This window comes from Bacillus rossius, chromosome 12 (genome assembly GCF_032445375.1).
Source record: "Bacillus rossius redtenbacheri isolate Brsri chromosome 12, Brsri_v3, whole genome shotgun sequence".
NCBI classification, from domain to species: Eukaryota; Metazoa; Arthropoda; class Insecta; order Phasmatodea; family Bacillidae; genus Bacillus; species Bacillus rossius.
This window is the reverse complement of record NC_086339.1, coordinates 53,303,243-53,324,400: the sequence shown is the minus strand read 5'-3', so window position 1 is coordinate 53,324,400 and position 21,158 is coordinate 53,303,243. Positions and strand designations below refer to the sequence as shown.

The 21,158-nt window shown below is 40.6% G+C and overlaps 1 protein-coding gene across 1 annotated transcript in view; it reads right to left on the bottom strand.

Annotated features, from left to right (window-relative positions):
• The window catches only part of LOC134537944 (excitatory amino acid transporter 1-like), a 528,042-nt gene that overhangs the window by 120,854 nt on the left and 386,030 nt on the right, over positions 1 to 21,158 (bottom strand). The window lies entirely within an intron of this gene.

Sequence of the window (21,158 nt, the reverse complement as noted above, 5' to 3'; positions counted from 1 at the left end):
GACAAGATGGCGGATGTCACAGTAATAAATGATTACTGCACTCTTGCGGATACGAATTAAACTAACTTGTCATCGGCGCACTCTAGCCGACGATACAATGATGATGGCTTCCAGCATCGAAGACAAGATGGCGGCCATGACGTCATACTAGATGATGATAAAAAGTGGTGGGAGTCAGTATGCCTGCAGCCACCTCGGGGGAAGGATCGGTCGCCATTTTTATTTTTTTTGCACTCGTCGGGTTCGAACCGAGGACTCCGAGCTCCGTGTCGTAAATGTTTGTTTTTTAAATATTTTATTAAAAATTTTATTATTTAATTTGTTTTATGAATTTTAAATTTTTTTCATTAAAATCGGATAATAAATTTAAAGATGGCGGCCGTAACGGAAATTGCAACGATGACGTCATAATTCAAGATGGCGGTCATGGTATCCTTATTCCTAGAAATGGCTTAACTGAGGCTTGAGTTAAGGATGCTTAAGCCAGTTTTAGGAATTTTCAGCCGCTGGGATTTTTAAGGACTAAAAACGGGAATTTTTCCCTCGAAACGGGAAATTTTTCCCTCGAAATGAGAAATTTTTCATTTGTGGAATTTTTTGAGATTTTTTGGCGGAACTTTTTTCCACAGAAATGGAAATTTTGGCGATTTTTGAGGAATTTTGGGCAAATTTTGCCCAATTTTGGCGGATTTTGGCGATTTTTGAGGATCAAATTCAAGGTCAAGGTCAAAGGTCATGGTCACAACCATCCAAGATGGCCGTCGTGACGTCAGAGATGGACGTGACGTCAGAGATGTGGATCGGCACCAAGCACCAGCGCCTGGCGCCTGTCCCAGCTCCGCCATTCGTATACTACTTATCTTCATTAGTTAAAGTTAAGTTCTTAGTTAATTAACTGTATGATTCTTATTAAGAAGTTACCTAGTGAGTACTATATCCGAGATTTCTGTAAACCGTTCAATGCTTCATCGTAAGAAAAAAATATTCTTACGCTTATTTTTGTTCTTTTTTAGGTACCTACTGCTGCCGATATATCTGGTAAGAGTAAATCTAATCTAGCACGTAGCTCTAGCAAAGCTCCAGATGCGAAAGTAGCTAGAACCCAAGAATCTGAGATTTTGGATGCCGAGCGACATGCAAAACTACAGACGCCTTATAAATCAGATTAAAGCCCATCAGGCTTTAGATGACGAGCGACACGCAACTCAAAGAGCTGCAGAGACCTTAGAGCAGCTTAAAGCCCGTCAGTCTTTAGATGACGAGCGACACGCAACTCAAAGAGCTGCAGAGACCTTAGAGCAGATTAAAGCTTGTCAGGCTTTAGATTACGAGCGACACGCAACTCAAAGAGCTGCAGAGACCTTAGAGCAGATTAAAGCCCGTCAGGCTTTAGATGACGAGCGACACACAACTCAAAGAGCTGCAGAGACCTTAGAGCAGATTGAAGCCCGTCAGGCTTTAGATTACGAGCGACACGCAACTCAAAGAGCTGCAGAGACCTTAGAGCAGATTAAAGCCCGTCAGGCTTTAGATTACGAGCGACACGCAACTCAAAGAGCTGCAGAGACCTTAGAGCAGATTAAAGCCCGTCAGGTTTTAGATGACGAGCGACACGCAACTCAAAGAGCTGCAGAGACCTTAGAGCAGATTAAAGCCCGTCAGGCTTTAGATTACGAGCGACACGCAACTCAAAGAGCTGCAGAGACCTTAGAGCAGATTAAAGCCCGTCAGGCTTTAGATTACGAGCGACACGCAACTAAAAGAGCTGCAGAGACCTTAGAGCAGATTGAAGCCCGTCAGGCTTTAGATTACGAGCGACACGCAACTCAAAGAGCTGCAGATACCTTAGAGCAGATTAAAGCCCGTCAGGCTTTAGATGACGAGCGACACGCAACTCAAAGAGATACAGAGACCTTAGAGCAGATTAAAGCCCGTCAGGTTTTAGATGACGAGCGACACGCAACTCAAAGAGCTGCAGAGACCTTAGAGCAGATTAAAGCCCGTCAGGCTTTAGATGACGAGCGACACGCAACTCAAAGAGCTGCAGAGGCCTTAGAGCAGATTAAAGCCCGTCAGGCTTTAGATTACCAGCGACACGCAACTCAAAGAGCTGCAGAGACCTTAGAGCAGATTAAAGCCCGTCAGGCTTTAGATGACGAGCGACACGCAACTCAAAGCGCTGCAGAGACCTTAGAGCAGATTAAAGCCCGTCAGGCTTTAGATTACGAGCGACACGCAACTCAAAGAGCTGCAGAGACCTTAGAGCAGATTAAAGCCCGTCAGGCTTTAGATGACGCGCGACACGCAACTCAAAGAGCTGCAGAGACCTTAGAGCAGATTAAAGCCCGTCAGGCTTTAGATGACGAGCGACACGCAACTCAAAGAGCTGCAGAGACCTTAGAGCAGATTAAAGCCTGTCAGACATTAGATGACGAGCGACACGCAACTCAAAGAGATGCAGAGACCTTAGAGCAGATTAAAGCCCGTCAGGCTTTAGATGACGAGCGACACGCAACTCAAAGAGCTGCAGAGACCTTAGAGCAGACTCAAGCCCGTCGGGCTTTAGATGACGAGTGAAACGCAACTCAAAGAGCTGCAGAGACCTTAGAGCAGACTCAAGCCCGTCGGGCTTTAGATGACGAGTGAAACGCAACTCAAAGAGCTTCAGAGACCTTAGAGCAGACTCAAGCCCGTCGGGCTTTAGATGAAGAGTGAAACGCAACTCAAAAAGCTGCAGAGACCTTAGAGCAGACTCAAGCTCGTCGGGCTTTAGATGACGAGTGAAACGCAACTCAAAGAGCTGCAGAGACCTTAGAGGAGACTCAAGCCCGTCGGGCTTTAGATGACGAGTGAAACGCAACTCAAAGAGCTGCAGAGACCTTAGAGCAGACCCAAGCCCGTCAGGCTTTAGATGCCGAGCTATTTGCAACTCAAAGAGCTGCAGAGACCTTAGAGCAGACTCAAGCCCTTCAGGCTTTAGATGCCGCGCGACACACAGCTCAAAGAGTTGTCTTGACCTTAGAGCAGACTCAAGCCCTTCAGGCTTCAGATGCCGATCGTTACGCAACTCAAAGTGTTGCAGAGACTTTAGAGCAGACTCAACAACGACAGGTTTTAGATGCCGAGCAACATGTGTCAACGATAGCTGCAGAGACGCTTGGAGAATCCCAAAGACGACGTGTTTGAAATGTTGAACGCTAGACAGGAAGGAGACATGCGTTTACAGTGAGTGAATGGTAGTTGTTTCACTATGCCTCTTTACGTCGTCACCATGGCAACGGATGTTGCATTGTGATATTTGTAATTATTTATTTTACTAAAACAAGCCTCTCGCTATTTGTTTAACCCAGGCAACGCCGGGTACTTCAGTTATTGAATTTATAGTACAAACATCACAAAAGCTATTATACTTTTAATAACATTTATTTAATTTTTTTAAGAACTTAGAAATGCTAATGTATATTTCAACCCAATAATGAACATCAAATATAATAGGGTAATATATCATTTTGGATTAATCTTTCGTATGGAGCTACTTTTTTTTGTTGGCAAAACTCGATTTAAGGATAGCCTACTAATAGTACAGAATAGGGCATACTGGGACACGGGTTCTGGGTGTAGAGCTGTGTGTACGGGGTTTTGGTGTGGTGCTGGTGCCGGGCCGCCATCTCGGATTTGACGTCACGGCGGCCATCTTGGATGAACTTGAACTTTGATTTTAACCTTGACCTTTGACCTTTTAATTTGCCAAAATTTGGCCAAAACTCCTCAAAATTTGCCAAAATTACTCAAAATTGGCCAAAAATCGCCAAAATATCAATTTGTTTTTTTAAAAATTCTCGTTAAAAATCTCAAAAAATTCCTTAAATCAAAAATTAGGATTTTGAAAACCTCAAAATACTTTTTGCCTTAGAAAGAACACAAATTCCTTAAAAGAGGCTTAAGCTCCGTGGAGGTAGGATCTGTCGTTTTTTTATTTTTTGCACTTAACAGTCTCTAACCAAGGATGGGATTCGATCTAATCAATCAGTATTCTAATAAGTAAAATTTTTGATGAATTTTGAATTTTTTTCATTACAATCGGATAATAAATAAAGATTTTCAAGATGGTGTTTGTAACGATGATTGATACAGTGGTGACATAATTAAAAATGTCGGGTGTGGTGTAAGATGTTTTATTACTTATTATTGAGAATTTTTTAAAATATTAATAAATTACTGGTTTACTCTCGTCGGGATTCGAACCGAGGACCGAAATCGTTTAAATAGCTAATTATTTGAAATAGGAAAATTTTAAAATAATTTTTGGAATTTTTTCGGAATTTCTAGCATTGAAATTACAGATTTTCAAGATGGCGGTCGTAACGAAACATGCAACGGTTTTTTAAAGATTTAATATTAAAAATTTAGTTATGTTTTAATAGATTTAAAAACTTTTTTCATTAAAATCGGATAACAAATATAGTTTTTCAAGATGACGGACATGACGTCATAGTTGCTGACGATATATATACCTTGAAATAAGTGGTGGGAGGTAGAGGTGGGTTGTTACAGCAATTTTCGGTATCTGTTCCAACATGATACTGATACAGCATTGTACCATGTTACAAGTCTCTGATACTTCTGTATCAGACGGTCCCAGGAGGCAACAAAGCTCCGCGTACGCAGACCGTGCGACCGGAAGGAGAATCTGATACATTATTTTTCACGCCTGGTAATTCTCTACCTCTGATACTCTCATGCCCGCCCGATACAACCTGTATCAATCAGTTCAACATTCACTGCAGTTCGTCCTGGCCGTGTATCACCATGTTGCGGGCTGTCATGCTTTATAGTTAGTATCTTTATAGTGAAATAAGGAATGGATAAGTGCACGAAAAAGACTTCATTTGTGTGGAATTTTTTCACGGAAAATAATGAGTTTGCTAATTGTAATTTGTGTAAACAAAAACTGAGTTATAAATCATCGACTAATCTGAAGAAACATTTGAAAAAACATTGATATAGTATGCTCACTAATGTACCTATCTGTTTTTTTATTTTTTATTTTTGATAAAATCGTGAATTTTTAATGTATAAAAACACTAGTTACTAATTGTTTTCGAAAAAAGAAAGTCCATATGTTGATTACATCTGTTATTAGTGTCAACTGAGAATTTATTTGCATTTTCATAGCTGTTAGGTGCACTAATATAAATATTATATCTTGTATTAATGTACTTTTTAATATTAAAATTTCATTAGTTTTATTATTGAACGAGACGGTGCACGCACTGCGCACTGAGCGTACTTTGAAGTAGGACAATAAACAAAACGACTTGTAACCAGGGCTGCCACTCTGATATTCATGAAAAACCTAGATAACCTACAAAAAAACCCAGACACATGGGTAAAAAACCCAGATGCGTCTAAAATGCTATCGTTGAAAATGTTTGCGTACTAATTCAAAAATATAAACATAACTGGTTTTAATATAAAACAATTAATTACCTTACAAGACTGAAAACGGTTAAATACAACCAATACAAGAAAATTACACTGCAGCAAAATGGCTGTATAAGTAATTCTTGGACCAGCACATATCATAAAAAAACCTACAAATATATACATGACAAAACAAACACCATCACTGCATTCTTTAAACCGGTGATTGTTTTTATAAAACTGCATCATGTACGTTAGTCTTTATTCAGAGTCTGATTCTACAAGATTGGTTTGAAGGTTAATTGTTGCATTGGTTTTGTGTTCTGCAAGCCTCTTTGAAGAATGTGTCTAATTTAATATTCGACTTAGCTTCTTGAAAACTTGTTTTGTGTTTATATGTATTTTTGTGTGTGAAACACATAGACTTGTTTGCATTTATCAAACAGATATTGCAACAGATACAGTAGCTACTAACTTTATTATTGTTTTAGGTATAAAAATAATTAAAATTATAAGAAACCTAGAATTGTTGGAATTCATTATTTAAAAACCCAGAAAAACCCAAACACCATTGGAAAAACCCAGATCTGGGTGGAAAAACCCATGAGTGGCAGCCCTGCTTGTAACAATATCGCTTTGCGCCTCTCCTTCAAGGCTTCAACGCCTTCCCCTGCGCTTCCTCCCCTACATTCTTTCCCTTCTTTATCCCTTATTCGTCGTTCCTGCTCCCTCCCCTTTCACAAGCTCCGCCCAAGTGACCGTCATCTGCGATCGGGTACTGCGCTCATTGGCCGTGGTGTTGTTCCAGGTGAATTCTGAACTGATACTAAAGTCTCTGATACTTTTCAAGTGTACTCGTTTGCCGTTCCTGATACATGCGCGTATCAGTGACAAAGTATCAGGTTGATACTTTTCGACCCACCTCTAGTGGGAGGTCAGTCCGCCAGCGGCTTCCGTGGAGGAAGGATCGGTCGTCGTTATTTTTATTTTTTGCCCTCACCGGGTTCGAACCGAGGACTCCGAGCTCCATGACGTAAGTGTAAATCTTTTTATAATTTTTTTGAAAATATTTTTTAGTACATTTTTATTATTAAATTCGAGTGAGTAGTTTTCTTATAAATTTTAAAATTTTCACCGATATTCTAACATAAAAATTACGGATTTTCAAGATGGCAGCCATAACTGAAATTGCAGCGATGACGTCATAATACAAGATGGCGGTCATAATCCTAGATGACGTCAGAAGCTTATTGGAGGCTTTAGACATGGAAGCTTAAGCCTCTTTTAGGAATTTGTGTTCCTTCTAAGGCAAAAAGAATTTTAAAGTTTTCGAAATCCTAATTTTTGATTTGAGGAATTTTAGAGATTTTTTAGCGAGATTTTATTCCAAAAAAAAATGTATGGAAATTTAGGCTATTTTTGGCAAATTTTGAGAAATTTTGGCAAATTTTGGGCAAATTTGGGCATATTTGAACGTCAAAGGTCAAAGGCCAAGGGTCCAAGGTCAAGGTTCAGGTCATCCAAGATGGCCGCCGTGACGTCAAATCCGAGATGGCGGCCCGGCACCAGCACCACACCAAAACCCTGTACACACAGCTCCACACCCAGAACTAGTGTCCCAGTATGCCCTATTCTATACTACTACTATAAATAAATCAATGACAATTTAGTGTTCACAAGACAGTAAAAACCAGAATTTTTTTCAGGGTTTATAGAAAACCGAGCTTTAATTTGTGAATGGGTAATATAATAAATTTAAATGTCCGTTGTAGTATTTCCTTGGAATGATTGTCACACGAACCATCACCACGGCACTTGTGCGCCATTGTGACATGTTTGAGCCATCGCATCATTCAAATTACTTGTATTGCTACGATGATTCACGGTCATCTCGCGTATTCTTTGGGGCAACAAAGTGGACTTGAAGCAGACTCACATCTTCCTCGCGGTGATTGCACTGAACTGCTGTTAATGTCCTTCAGCCAGTTATAAAACAAGGAAAAGAAGCGGTTACCCAATAACGTGTTTTCCCATCAAAGGATGTGGCCTTGTAATCGACCAAAGACCACTCTTAAAAGGCACGATTATGTATAGCCAAGTTGAGTTTAGATTGAAAAGAAAAAGGTATCTGCGATATAATCATGGCTCTTTTCACAGCAAATAATCTGTACCAAGATATCCTGCATTCTACTGTAACTTCTTTCTCTTATGATTGGCAGAAATATTTTTAATATGTTAGGGTTAGGTTTAAAAACGCTATATTGTACTCTGTGTTTACCCAGAGACTGAGCTAAATGTGGAACGGGATTTTTTCACCGAAACTAGCTTGTAAGAAAATAAATGTTTCCAAATGGACAAAATTTCCGAAGTACATGAAAGAGTATAATCACCATATAGCTTTTATTTTACGTCAATGAAATCAAACATATATATATACAACCACCAGAAAAATAAAATAACCATGAGAGATTGTTAAATTGTAGGATTCTATGATTACGTTCGTCTTTTTGGTACGTAACATGAATTATTTGGATCTCCCCCAAGCAATGATATCTGTTCATGTTTATTGGTCTTGCGCTTTGAGCTGATACGGCCAGGGCTATGAAACTGTTTTGTAGTGAAGTTAAGGTTTGTAAGCCCAGCTGATATGGTCACAAGAAGTGCTGGCACCAGCAGATGACCATGTCTGCAGGATTACATTCCAAATGGGCAAAGCCGTGTTTTTTCTTCTTCAGCTTACTGTTCCTCCAAGTTGGTTAGACGCCCAAAACATTGGCTGAAGTGAAGGGTCTGCATTGTGGAAACAGTTTTTTTTTTTTTTTAAATGAAAGCGAGTGTGTTTAACGACGGAGATTTCAATGCATACTCACTAACCTTCATCAGACGTTACGCGCAATGTTTTGAGTAGAACAATATGGTGATGATGATGTTACCACCCTTACAGACAGTCCTGCTTCAGATTAGTACGAGTTGAAACCCGAAAAATAAATACGACCTGTAATTAGAATCAACACACTACAACAGTCATAAATTAGAATCTTTCTTATCATCACCATCAAAACCTAAATTTGCCTTTTATACATATTGTTACGATTTACTGCGGGTTCGTAAAGGATAGCCCAATTAAAGATTTGTATCACACAACACAGCTTTATTTATTTTCATTACATATGTCACTTACAAAAATCTTAATTACACTTAAAGAAAGGTCTATTCCCCAGTCACTCGTTCTACACACCTCGCTGGGCCGCACCTCTGGCGCAACTCTCGCCGCAGCACCCCTCGTGGGTCTCCAACGCGGGACTCTGTCACCACACTCCGCCCCCACCGACGCACTTCCCCTTCGCCGAGATCCCACTCGACACCTCGCTCGGAACTTCGCTCGGGACTCCGCCGTGGGAAAATTCCCGACTCCACTGAACTCACTCACTCCCTGCCCTGGAATCTTCGTCCAAGGACTTCGCCACTCTGCCGCACCTGTGGCACTATCGCCCGGAAACTCCGCCGCGGGAGAACTCCCGACTGAACACTCCGAACTGATTCCCTCCGGCCAGCGTCCTCGGGCATATATATAGGCCCCGGCGCAATTCCAGAACTTACGAGAGCGGCCGGGACCAGTCGCGTCATCGCGAGCTGTCCTGACGGCAGAAATCTCTCGAAACACGTGTCGGCGGCTCGCGTAACTCCGCAGCTGGCAGGTTTCGGATGCCAAACTAACAGTGCCTGCGGGGGGAGCGGAGGGCTGGAGGGAGATAAAGCGGCGACCCAGGTGCGCACTGCACATCTCATGTTACGGCAGCCGCCAGCCAGCTCTGCACCTGTTATGTCGTGGCCTTGCTCACATTCGTAACAATATGCTAGCCCAAAACCCGCGGCTTCGCTCGAGTGAGTTTAGCTGAGTCACAGCACGGCGTCGCCGTGAGGAGCACAGGGAGATGAGTGGACGGAGTGGTTCATGAGTGCTGGAAAGGTCGGGCGCCGCGACGCCTGGCTGTGACCCTGATGTGTCCGGTGGTCGGGCGGGAACCGGTCCAACGGCCTTGAGAGACGCTCCGCGCCGCGCCAGAAGCCGTCTCCCGGCGGTGGAGCCGCGGGACCTCGCTGTATCAGGGAGCTGCTCTAGCACCCAGGCGGCGTGCGGCTACTGTCGCCACTGCGGCCAAGTCGAGGAACAACCACGGTGCTTCCGTCTGTGCTAACTCTGAAGTATTGACGATTTGGTGAAATTATAACATTCTGGCCAGTGTTTTAATCAAATTCACTGTCGAATATCACGTTCGAAGCCCGATTTTACTATTTGATCAAAACCTTTTTCGCTTTTAGTTATTTAATAATATTTTATCACAATTTTTTTGTTTGATAAACAAATTAATCATTAGTAAATAGCTCCAGAAGCGAATTATATTGGCGGGCACAAAAACTACGTGTGATTCGCATCCTTAAATTTAGTTTAAAAAAACTGTTTGCATATATTTGTCACGCTTGGCACTATTTTAAAGAATTCTACGTTAGTTATCGTGTCCAAGTTTCGTATTATTCGTGTATTTGCAACATAAGAACACACGAGTTTGCTCGTTAACGAGGCTAAATGTTACAAATTACTGGCGAGTACTGAAATACACGCTCATTGTATGTGGTGTGTGTGAGTGTGTGTGGTGTCTGTGTGATGTGTGTATATTAAGTATAATCCCTTAGATCAGGATCATCCGCAAAATTTCATTTCGGGAAAAAAAAGAAGGAAAGATAGAACCACTTTTACCCCGTTTGCTTTACAATTATTTCTATTTATTCATAAGAATTTAATTATTTTAGGACTTCGGAAAGTTTATATCTCAACCCACCCCCCTTGTTCCTACCCTTACAGACAGACGATCCTGCTTCAGATTAGCACGAGTTGAAGCCCGAAAAATAAATCCAACCTGTAATTAGAATCAACACACTGCAACAGTCATAAATTAGAATCCTTCGTATCATCACTACCAAAACCTAAATTTGCCTTTTATACATATGCTATACCAACATCCGCGGCTTCGCTCAAGAAATTTCAGGGTATTTATGATATTTTACCATTGTAAAAAATAAACCGTTTAAAACGTCTTTGTGCCTAATTGTTTTTAAACTTTAGTATAGATTAAGTACCGAACTGAATTTATAAAATGCTTTTGTATGCAACTTCATATGCGTGGACTTCAGGATTGTATCCAGAGAGTAAAGAATAAAGAGGAATAATGAATTATAAAAAAACATATTCGAGTCTGATTTCAACTGTAATTTTGCGCTTCATTAACATGGCAGAGTCGTGAAATTTATATTATTTCTCACTTTTAATTTAATGCAATATATATTTTTTACACAAAATTTTAGGATTTATTAATTTCCGTCAGTATGTATAAGTTTTGGGCATTCGATACTCTTGAACGACCAACATAATTCTGAACATGCGAGAAGCATGGAGTGCCCAAGCAATTCCTGCAACTTTCAATGTTTGACTCTGGGACTAATTGTCATTTTTCATTTTAACTTTAGCAGGACTTGCAGTTCTTAAATTGTAATGGCTGTTTGTTGGGAATCATCAGGGAGTCGACATGCTCTCTCCTTCAGCTACTCCGGTCGATGACAGTAATGCATTGTCCCCAGCTGTGTGATGCACAGTCTGGTACCGTTGCACAATCTCGTTGCATCAAGGCTACGCATCAGCTCCAGCTTGTGAAAAGGCAGGTAACCCCTAGGCAGTATGTGACGGACATACTAAACGATAAAGCGTTACAAATTCAAGGCAACGCCATCTATCGAGGAAATTCAAAACTTAGTTCGCTAGGCTCCACTAAACTGACGTGTCTCGCCAAGTAGATAGATAGGAAGTTGCTAGATCTTAATAAAAGACGGTGTGGCTGACATAAGTAAATGACACACACTCACTGTATGTCTCTGACTTATCTATGATATATTTTAATACTGAATTTACGCCTTTTTCACTCCCTTACAGTTGGAATATCATTTTTATATGATCCAATTATAGCCAGTAGAAATAAAAGCAATCGAGGGCATTTAATCTAAGCCTGCGGTCGACATTCAATAAACCACGTAGTCCTGTGGTATGTATGCAAAAATATGGTTTTGATATTATATATCCGGCTCCTGTTAAAGTAGCGAGATAACATAAACACACAGTTTCAAGTTTTAAAGAAATAAGCTTTTGAACACAGAACGGTTCGGCAAAATCGGTCCAGTAGTTTTTGCGTGGTGCTCGAACAAACAAACAGACATACAGTTACAGTTTTATAACAGTATAGATGGAAGTAGGGCGGCGTTCTGCGGCCTGGAACTCTCCGCAGTCCCGTATCACGAGGCTCACTGTGGAGTTGATAACAGCACACTAGCGTCTCAGCCTGCAGTGGTATTGCCAGACGAAGCAACAAGAGAGCCCCTGCGCCGGTGGCAGCCTAGCAACACGCGGCCATGTCCTTCTAGCGACGCGGCAGAATCTAGGCACAGTCCGTGCTGGCTCATCTCAATCATTTTGAGATCAGTCTCCGCCTCTAACTGCGTATAATTGAAGGCAAGAACAGAAGAGTTTTCTCCTCGCTTCTTCTCACCCCCAGTGAACAGTCAACGACACCAGATATTGCCAAACCTAAAATTTCTACTTAAATTGTATATAGTCCACACAGGTTGGGCTAACAAACGTTTTAACTAATTTTAGTTTTTTTTGTGAACATTTTATTACGACATGTCTTAAAAGAATATGTTAAATTTATATTTCATGTACAATTAATAATCTATTGGTAATTGATTAATTTTTTTATGGCAAGGGGCCCCAAGTAACTTTCATCTGTGTGATTTTGTAATTCTTTAAACTATCAAAAGAAAATAATGAAAACCATAAATACCAATAAATAGGGTAAGCTTTAAGCAAACATCTTGGTTTTTTTTTTATTTCTTCAAATATTATGCAGTTTCTATTTTCTCTCGTGAGAAGTAAGTCCTTTTTTTTAATGTTTGTCCCTTGTGTAGCTCTGAGTATACTGTAGTGCCCACTCAAAGCAGCTTCCAGGGCTTTTAAAATAAAATTAATACAATGTGCTCTTTACCTACACAAGGGCAGTATCAATTTCCTTGAAAACTAACATGTTAATGTTTTTAACAATTTCGCAACTCCAAATGATCAGCGCATGGTTACAAGTCACTACGCACATGGCAACTTGATTTTCCCACCTGGTAGAGGGGCAATGAAAGCATGTGTTACTCAGGATGTTCAAAATAGATGCGTTAAACGTGATCCAAATCCAAGCCATCGAAGATGAACGACTTGATCAGGTTTCTTTAAACATTTTACCCTGAGGGTCACACTAAGTTCCAAGAGCCGAGACCTAGCTCGCTCATCACACCAACATACTGTGCAACTATGGAGGGCCGGATTACGGGCTTGTCCGGTCGGATAGGTGTTGGCCAGCGGGCCGTAGCTTGTAGACCCTTGGTGTTGGTAGTGGAATAACTACCAGGAGTATCTGTGCCTGCTATTCTACAATTAAATGCTAACTCAGTCTTAATGTAGAATAGCCACACACACAAACACCAACACACACACCAACACACCTACACACACACACACACAAACACCAACACACACACCAACACACCTACACACACACACACACACACACACACACATATATATATATATATATATATATATATATATATATATATATATATAACGCTTGAAGTGCACAGATCATTAATATGCAAGATTTCTGTTGGTCAAGCATTGATGACTATGTTTACTATAAAACACTTTTTTTTTAGAATGTGATAGGTCAATATTCATTATTTAAAATGTATAACAAAGAAAAATTATCTGTAAAAAATGTAATTGAAATTAACGAAAATGATGTTTTTTATTTCACAGTTTGTATCAGATGCTAGTATGTGAGGACCAGACGGGAGGGTCCCCATTTAGTTTGCTCAGCGACTATTCTTGTGAACGCAATGGCATCTATACCATCCGTGGTGATGACTTCTGTGATGAAAGCGACACCAAACTCTGCCTACTTTGTTAATGCCATAAACTTAAATGTGCGTGTGTGCGTTTGATACGTGATTACAATGACTCTAAGTGTGGTAAATATCATGGCAATATGTGTCCCAGACAGTGGCCTGTTTACTGTGGAGCTCTCAGTTCTTCTTTGATTGGGAAAGAGCATGGATAGACACTTCTGTTAATTATTCTAACTAGTTATTCATCAAGACTCTCATCTCCGATGGCTGCAGTAGTAGCAATGACAAATACCTCGATTGCATCTATACCAGCAGTATATTCTCATTCGGGCCAGTCTGAACTAGCATCTACAACTTCTTCGGTAAACGTGACCTCTATGGCAACAGCGCCGGAAACCACAGAGATCCTGATGGTAGCTGCAGATGCAGTTACAACTGGCGAGAAGACCTCCAGTCTACACTACCTAGTGTAGATCTCAACATCTTACAAACCACCTTCGATCATTGCTGCTCTGCTATCAGCTCGTACACTTGGGTACTTTACAAGTGTTACGTAAAAATGTTCTTAAAAGACCAGCCAACCCATGCAAAGGATTGGTTTCAAAATCATTTGAAATTTATAGAATTGATGATGATTTTTGTTTTCTTTGTTTTCCTCATACAGTTGAATTGATGTAATTAATATTGTTTGCAAAAACGAGCTGTTTTATTTCTTGTATCTGGAACCTAAACGTTAAAGGAAAAACATTCAATTTACATAAATTGTATAACAAATTAAATAAATAAATTAAAATAAATATTTCTGATCCTAAATTATGTTTTTGCTTCGGTAAAGTATCTTAGCAAGGACACTTATTGATTGGGTCCATCAATATTCTAATATGTATTTTAATGATTTTTAATGGCAGCCCATATGGCTGAAATGATGGTTAATGCTACAATAGTTGAAGATCTGAAGGTTGATACTACTGCATTCCAGTGGGTAAAAAATTAAACCAAAATGAGGGCAGTACACTCTAGCAGAAAAAATTCTAACATGTTGGTATCGAATATAGCCGTTGTGACGTCATACTGGTTAGAATAATATGTGTTTCGTAGTAGTGGTGGAGGTCATATGCTAGTTAATATTTAGGATTGATAAGGTGACGTTTTCAGGTGCATACACCGGTAATCGAAACCTGTACCTTTGATCTTGAACACGTAAGTGTATTTTATGTTTTAAAAAATGTCAATTTTGAATAATTTTGTTGGAATATTTATTAATATTATTAAATTTCACCCAGCGTGTTTTTACTGGAGATCCATAAGTTCATGACTTGTATATTGTTAAACTCGTTCAACGATCCGGCTAGTTATTACTGGTGATGCCTGCTCTTGTGCAAAGAAACATTTGGTTAAAACAGGTGAAGCCTACTCTTGAGCAAGGACCCTGCTTATATTTCCTGTAAAACCTTCTCTCGTGCTAGAAACCGACTTGTTATTATCGCTTATACCTGCACATGTGCTAGGACACGGATGGTTATTACCAGTTATGCTTCACTCGTGCTATGCCCTGTCGGATTATTACCAGTAATACCTGCAGTCGTGTTAGACCTCGGCCGGTTATTATAAGTTATCCTTGCACACATGCTACGACCCGGCTGGTTATTACCAGTAATACCTGCACTTGTGCTAGATCCCGGCTGGTTATTACCGGTTATGCCTGCACTCCTGCTAGGACCCTGCTGGTTATTACCGGTGATGCCTGCTCTCGTGCTAGGAACCAGCTGTTTATTACCAGTGACGCCTGCACTCGTGATAGGCTCGGGCTAGCTATTTTCCGTTCATGCCTGCACTCGTGCTAGGACCCGGCTGATTATTACCGGTGATGCCTGCAATTGTGCTAGGACCTAGATGTTTATTAACGGTTATGACTGCACTCGTGCTATGACCAGGTTGGTTATTACTGGTTATGCCTGCCATCGTGCTAGGAACCAGCTGTTTATTAACGGGTATGCCTGCATTCGTGCTAGGACCCAGCTGGTTATCACCGGTTATGCCTACACTCGTGCTAGGACCAGACTGGTTATTTCCGGTGATGCCTGCACTCGTGCCTGGACCCCGTTGGTTATTACCATTAATTACTTCTCGTGCTAGGACCCGGCTTGTTATTGCCAGTAATGCTTGCACTCGTGCTAAGACCCATTTGGTTAAATCAGCTGAAGCCTACTCTTGTGCAAGGACCCAGCTGGTTATTGCCGGTTATGCCTGCACAGGTGCCAGGACCCGGCTGCTTATTACCGGTTATGCCTGCAAACGTGCAACGACCCGGCTGGTTATTACTGGTGATGCTTGCTCTCGTGCTAGGACCCAGATGTTTATTAACGGTTATGCCTGCACTCGTGCTAAGACCCAGCAGCTCAATACCGGTGATGCCTGCACTCGTGCTATCCACCGGCTAGTTATTACCGGCGTTGCTTGCACTCGTGCTAAGACCCGGCTGTTTATTACCGATTATGCCTTCTCTCGTCCTAGGATCCGGTTGGTTATTACCGGTTAAGCCAGCACTCGTGCTAGGACCTGGCTGGTTATTACTGGTGATGCCTGCACTCGTGCTAGGAGCCGGCTGGTTATTACCGGTGATTCTTTCACTCGTGATAGGACCAGACTGGTTATTTCCGGTGATGCCTGCACTCGTGCTAGGACCCCGCTGGTTATTATTATTAATTACTTCTCGTGCTAGGACCCGGCTTGTTATTACCAGTAATGCTTCCACTCGTGCTAAGAACCATTTGGTTAAAACAGGTGATTCCTACTCTTGTGCAAGGACACAGCTGGTTTTTACCGGTTTATGCCTGCAATTGTGCTAGGACCTGGCTGCTTATTACCTGTTATGCCTGCAAACGTGCAACGACCCGACTGGTTATTACCAATGATGCCTGCTCTTGTGCTAGGACCCAGATGTTTATTAACGGTTATGCCTGCACTCGTGCTAAGACCCAGCAGCTCAATACCGGTGATGCCTGCACTCGTGCTAGCCACCGGCTAGTTATTACCGGCGTTGCTTGCACTCGTACTAAGACCCGGCTGTTCATTAACGATAATGCCTTCTCTCGTTCTAGGATCCGGCTGGTTATTGCCGGCTAAGCCTGCACTCGTGCTAGTACCTGGCTGGTTATTACCGCTAATACCTGCACACGTGTTAGGATACAGGAATGGTTATTACTGGTTATTCTTCACGCGTGCTATTCCCTTTCTGGTTATAACAGTGATGCCTGCCATCGTGCTGGGACCCGGCTGGTTATCACCGGTGATACCTGCATTCGTGCTAGTAGCTGGATGGTTATTACCGGTGATGTCTGCTTTTGTGCTAGTACCCGGCTGGTTATTACCGGTGATGCTTGCACTTGTGATACAACCCGGCTGGTTATTACTGCTTATGCCTGCTCTTGAGCTTGGACCCGCTTGGTTATTACTGGTTTTGCCTGCACTCGTTTTGGCCCTGGCTGGTTATTACCAATGATGACTAGTCTTGTGCTAGGACTCGTCTGGTTATTACCGGTGATACCTGTACTCATCCTAGGACCCGGCCAGTTATTAAACGTTATGTTTTTACACATGGTAGGACCCTTTTATGAATTACCGGTTATACCTTCATTCGTGCTAGTACCTGGCTGGTTATTTCCGGTGATGTCGGTACTCGTGCTAGGCCCCGGCTGGTTATTACCGGTGATACCTGCACTTGTGTTAGAACCCGGCTGGTTATTAAAGTTGATTCTTGAACACGTGCTACAACCTGGCTGGTTATTACAGGTGATGGCTGCACTCGTGCTACCACTCGGCTGATTATTACAGGTTATGCCTGTACTCGTTATAGGCCCCGGTTGGTTATTCTTGTGATGCCTGCTCTTGTGCTAGGTCCCGGCTGGTAATTACCAGTGATGCTTGCACTCGTGCTAGGACACAGCTGGTTATTACCGGTTATAACTGCACTCGTGCTAGGACCTGGCTAATTATTACCGGTAATGCCAGCACTCGTGCTTGGCCACGGCTGGTTATTATCTGTGAAGCTTGCTCTCATGCTAGGACCCGACCGGTTAGTACAAGTTATTCTTGTACACGTGCTAGGAAATGGCTGTTTATTCTGCTGTCTTGTTAAATTCTTATTGTTGAGTCAAGATAGAGTTCTAGTACAAGCCAAAATTTTATGTATTTTTTTGTATTTTTTTCATTTTAAATTATTTATTTATTAATTTTTATTTTATTTATTAAATATTTTTCCTGTTATCATACGATATCAAAGAATAGTGTGGTGGTTTTCTCCATGTGTTCTGATTATTTCTGTGATTTCTTCAAGTGCTTCTGTCTTTTCTGAAAAACAGCTCTCTGCATGAAGGTGTTTTTACCTAATGAGTCATTACATTTTATTTGGAGTTACATTTCATTCGTGAATTTCTGCTACTAAATCAGCACTTGCAATTATTTTATACCAGTTGTAATTAATAAAATAAACAACCATTACTCAGTTAAATTATATACCTTGAGACATCTGTGAAGCACTAACATGCAAGACGAACTTCCTTCTCCTTGGTGTCTAGCGAATTATCCTTTTATTGCGATCGTTAGTGAGCATCCCGCATCCCACATAAAATAACTAAATAATATTTATCTGTAAGCAACATGTGGTGTCATCTGTTGACAATAATCGACACTACTTAAACAGGTTATTTTGCATGAGATAAATTAACTATCACCACTGAATGGTGTTATTGTAGTCAGTTAAAGTCATGTAGTCTCGTAGCCACGTAGCCTCGTGTCCTGGAAGCTTCGTAGTCCTGTAGCCTCGCAGTCTCGTTACCTTGTGTTCGGGAAGCTTTGTAGTCTTGTAGGCTCGTAATCATGTAACCTTGTGTTCTGGAAGCTTCGTAGTCTTGTAGCCTCGCGATCACGTAACCATGTAGACTTGCAATCGCATAGTCTCATAACCACATGACTCGTAGTCACGTAGTCATGATGCCTTGGAGCCTCTTAGAAATGGAGCTACGTAACCAAGTAGCCTTATAATCTTATAACATAATGCTGTTGGAGCAGTTGGAGCAAAAGCGAAAGTTCCGTCGAAGAAAGATGCGGAAATTAGAGCCTCGTAGACTTAAAGCTACGTAACCAAGTAACCTTGTAATCTTATAACATAAAGCTGTTGGAGCAGTTGGGGCCGAAGAGAAAATTCAGCCGAAGACAATTGCCGCAATTGGAGCCATGTAGACTTGTAGCTTCGTAGTCAAGTACTCATGTAGACTTGTAGTCCTGTATCCTCGCAGTCTCGTTATCTTGTGTTCTAGAGGCTTCCTAGCTCTGTAGCCTCGCAGTCTTGTAAACTTTAAGACTTGTAGTCACATAGTCTCGTAACCTCATAGCTCGTAGTGGCGTAGTCATGTGTCTTGGAGCCTCGTAGACTTGTAGCTACGTAGCCAAGTAGCCTCGTAGACCTGTAGCTACGTAAACAAGTAGTCTTGTAATATTATAACATAATGCTGCTGGAGTAGTTGGAGCTTTGTAGACTCGTAGGCATTTGGAGGAGTCTTGTAGACTCGTAGAATTGAAGCTTTGTAGCCAAGTTGTCCTGTAGCCATGTCGCCTTGCAGTCATTTGGAGCCGAGTAGACTTGTATCCTTGCAGCTTCATAGACATGTAGTTTCGTAGCCACGCAGCCTTTTAGCCATGCAGTCTCGCAGACATGTATAACTCGTAACAAGCTAGATATTTGTAGACTCGTAGCCTTGTAGCCTCATAGTCTCTTAGACTCGTAGCATTCTAGCCAAATATCATTAGAGCTGTTGAAGCAAAATGACTGTTGGAGCCAATGACATTTGGAGCCAAAAGACTGTTGGAGTCAATAACTGATGGAGCCAATGACTATTCGAGCCAATGACTTATGGAACTAAAAACTTTAGAATTCATAGACTGATCGAGACATTATATCCTTACTTAACATTGACGATCGCATCCGACCGAGTTGAATGTACGTGAGAATGTACCTCCTTTTCGTTAAATGAGCTTTCGTTTGGTAGAATGTGCTTCCTTTTGATTGACGGTGCGTCCAAATTCAGCTTCCTTTTTGTTGATTGTGCTTTCAAATGTGCTGCCTTTTTAATTGTGCTTCCAAATGTGCTGCCTTTTTGTTGATGGAGCTACCAAAATGTGCTGCCTTTTTGTTGATGGTGCTTCCAAAATGTGCTGCCTTTTTGATTGTGCTTCCAAAATGTGCTGCCATTTGTGGATGGTGCTTCCAAAATGTGCTGCTTTTTGTTGATGGTGCTTCCAAAATGTGCTGCCTTTTTGATTGTGCTTCCAAAATGTGCTGACTTTTTTATTGTGCTTCCAAAATGCGCTGCCTTTTTGATTGTGCTTCTAAATGTGCTATCTTTTGGTTGATGGTGTGTCCTTTTTGTTGATGGTGCTTCAAAAATGTCCTGCCTTTTTGATGGGATTCTTGGTCTTCTTGTAAGAGTAAAAACATGTTACGTCGGTTTAATTGAATATAATCAGCTGTCGATGAAGAAGGTCGTGAGGTTCGTAAAGCCCACCCCACACGATGCCCATTTTCTGCTATAACTTCTGTTATACCCATGGGTATAAAAATTTTCATAAAAATTTGTATAGCAGAACCGCAGAAACATTTCTTAACTCCATACACACGATACCTAGAATGCTAACAGAAAACCAGCCAACGCAGTTGCCGACCAAAGCAAACATATCAGGGGAGGATAAACCTGTCGTAGTCAACTTATCAAAATACTGAGAAAAAAAAAGTGAAAGTTACACCTGTTTGTGTTAAAAATTATGTAACTTGCGGAAATATTATTTGATATTTTATCTTATATTTTTCATTTGCAAATAAATAACAAAATTGGTTTAGTATTTAAAAACAAATTAAGATCAATTTTGGAATTACAAATATATTTTTAAGTTGTAGGTTAATTTCTAAATCTAAAAATACATAAATTTAAATGATACAAGGGACATTGGGTTTACTAAATGTAGTTTATGTACGGTTTAAATTCTAATATTAATTTAATTATACAGTTAATCAAGCTAATTTCATTGTAATAGTAAAAAAAATGCTACCGATTCATATATGTTATATATAAGATTTATTGATTACTTATATATTTAACTACATAATTAGAGAAATTGTAACTAATTTTTTTGTAACCCAGTGAGACAAATAAACACGCACATACCGCGTAATAAATTTAAATCTTAGGTGAAGAAAAAAATTTTGCATGTTTTTTTTTACCCTCACAGGTGTGTCGCTATGAAGTATCAGTTTATTCATTATTAATTTATGGACACTCGTTTCTTAATAAACGTTGGCGTTTTAATTATAAAATTAACTTTTGGTTTAAATTATTTGTGAACATGTGATTTTACTTTACTTTTTTTTAAAAGTAAAAATAAATCTAGGTACGTAGTACTATGAATAAAATCAATGGACTGAGACACCTAAATGTAGTTAATAATATTATATCATAAATTAATTCTAATAATTTATATTTGCAGAAAGCACAGTATGTACAATTTAATTATCTGTTATTTAAAAAAAAACTAAAAAAAATTTGGACTGATGAGGATTCGTACCACATTCAAAATCACCCTTCTACCGCTGCCATCGTGCCCTTCGCCACTACGCTACCGCAACATCTACGAATGTGATAGGAGATAATGCGTAATATAGAATGCAACGTATTTTCATAACG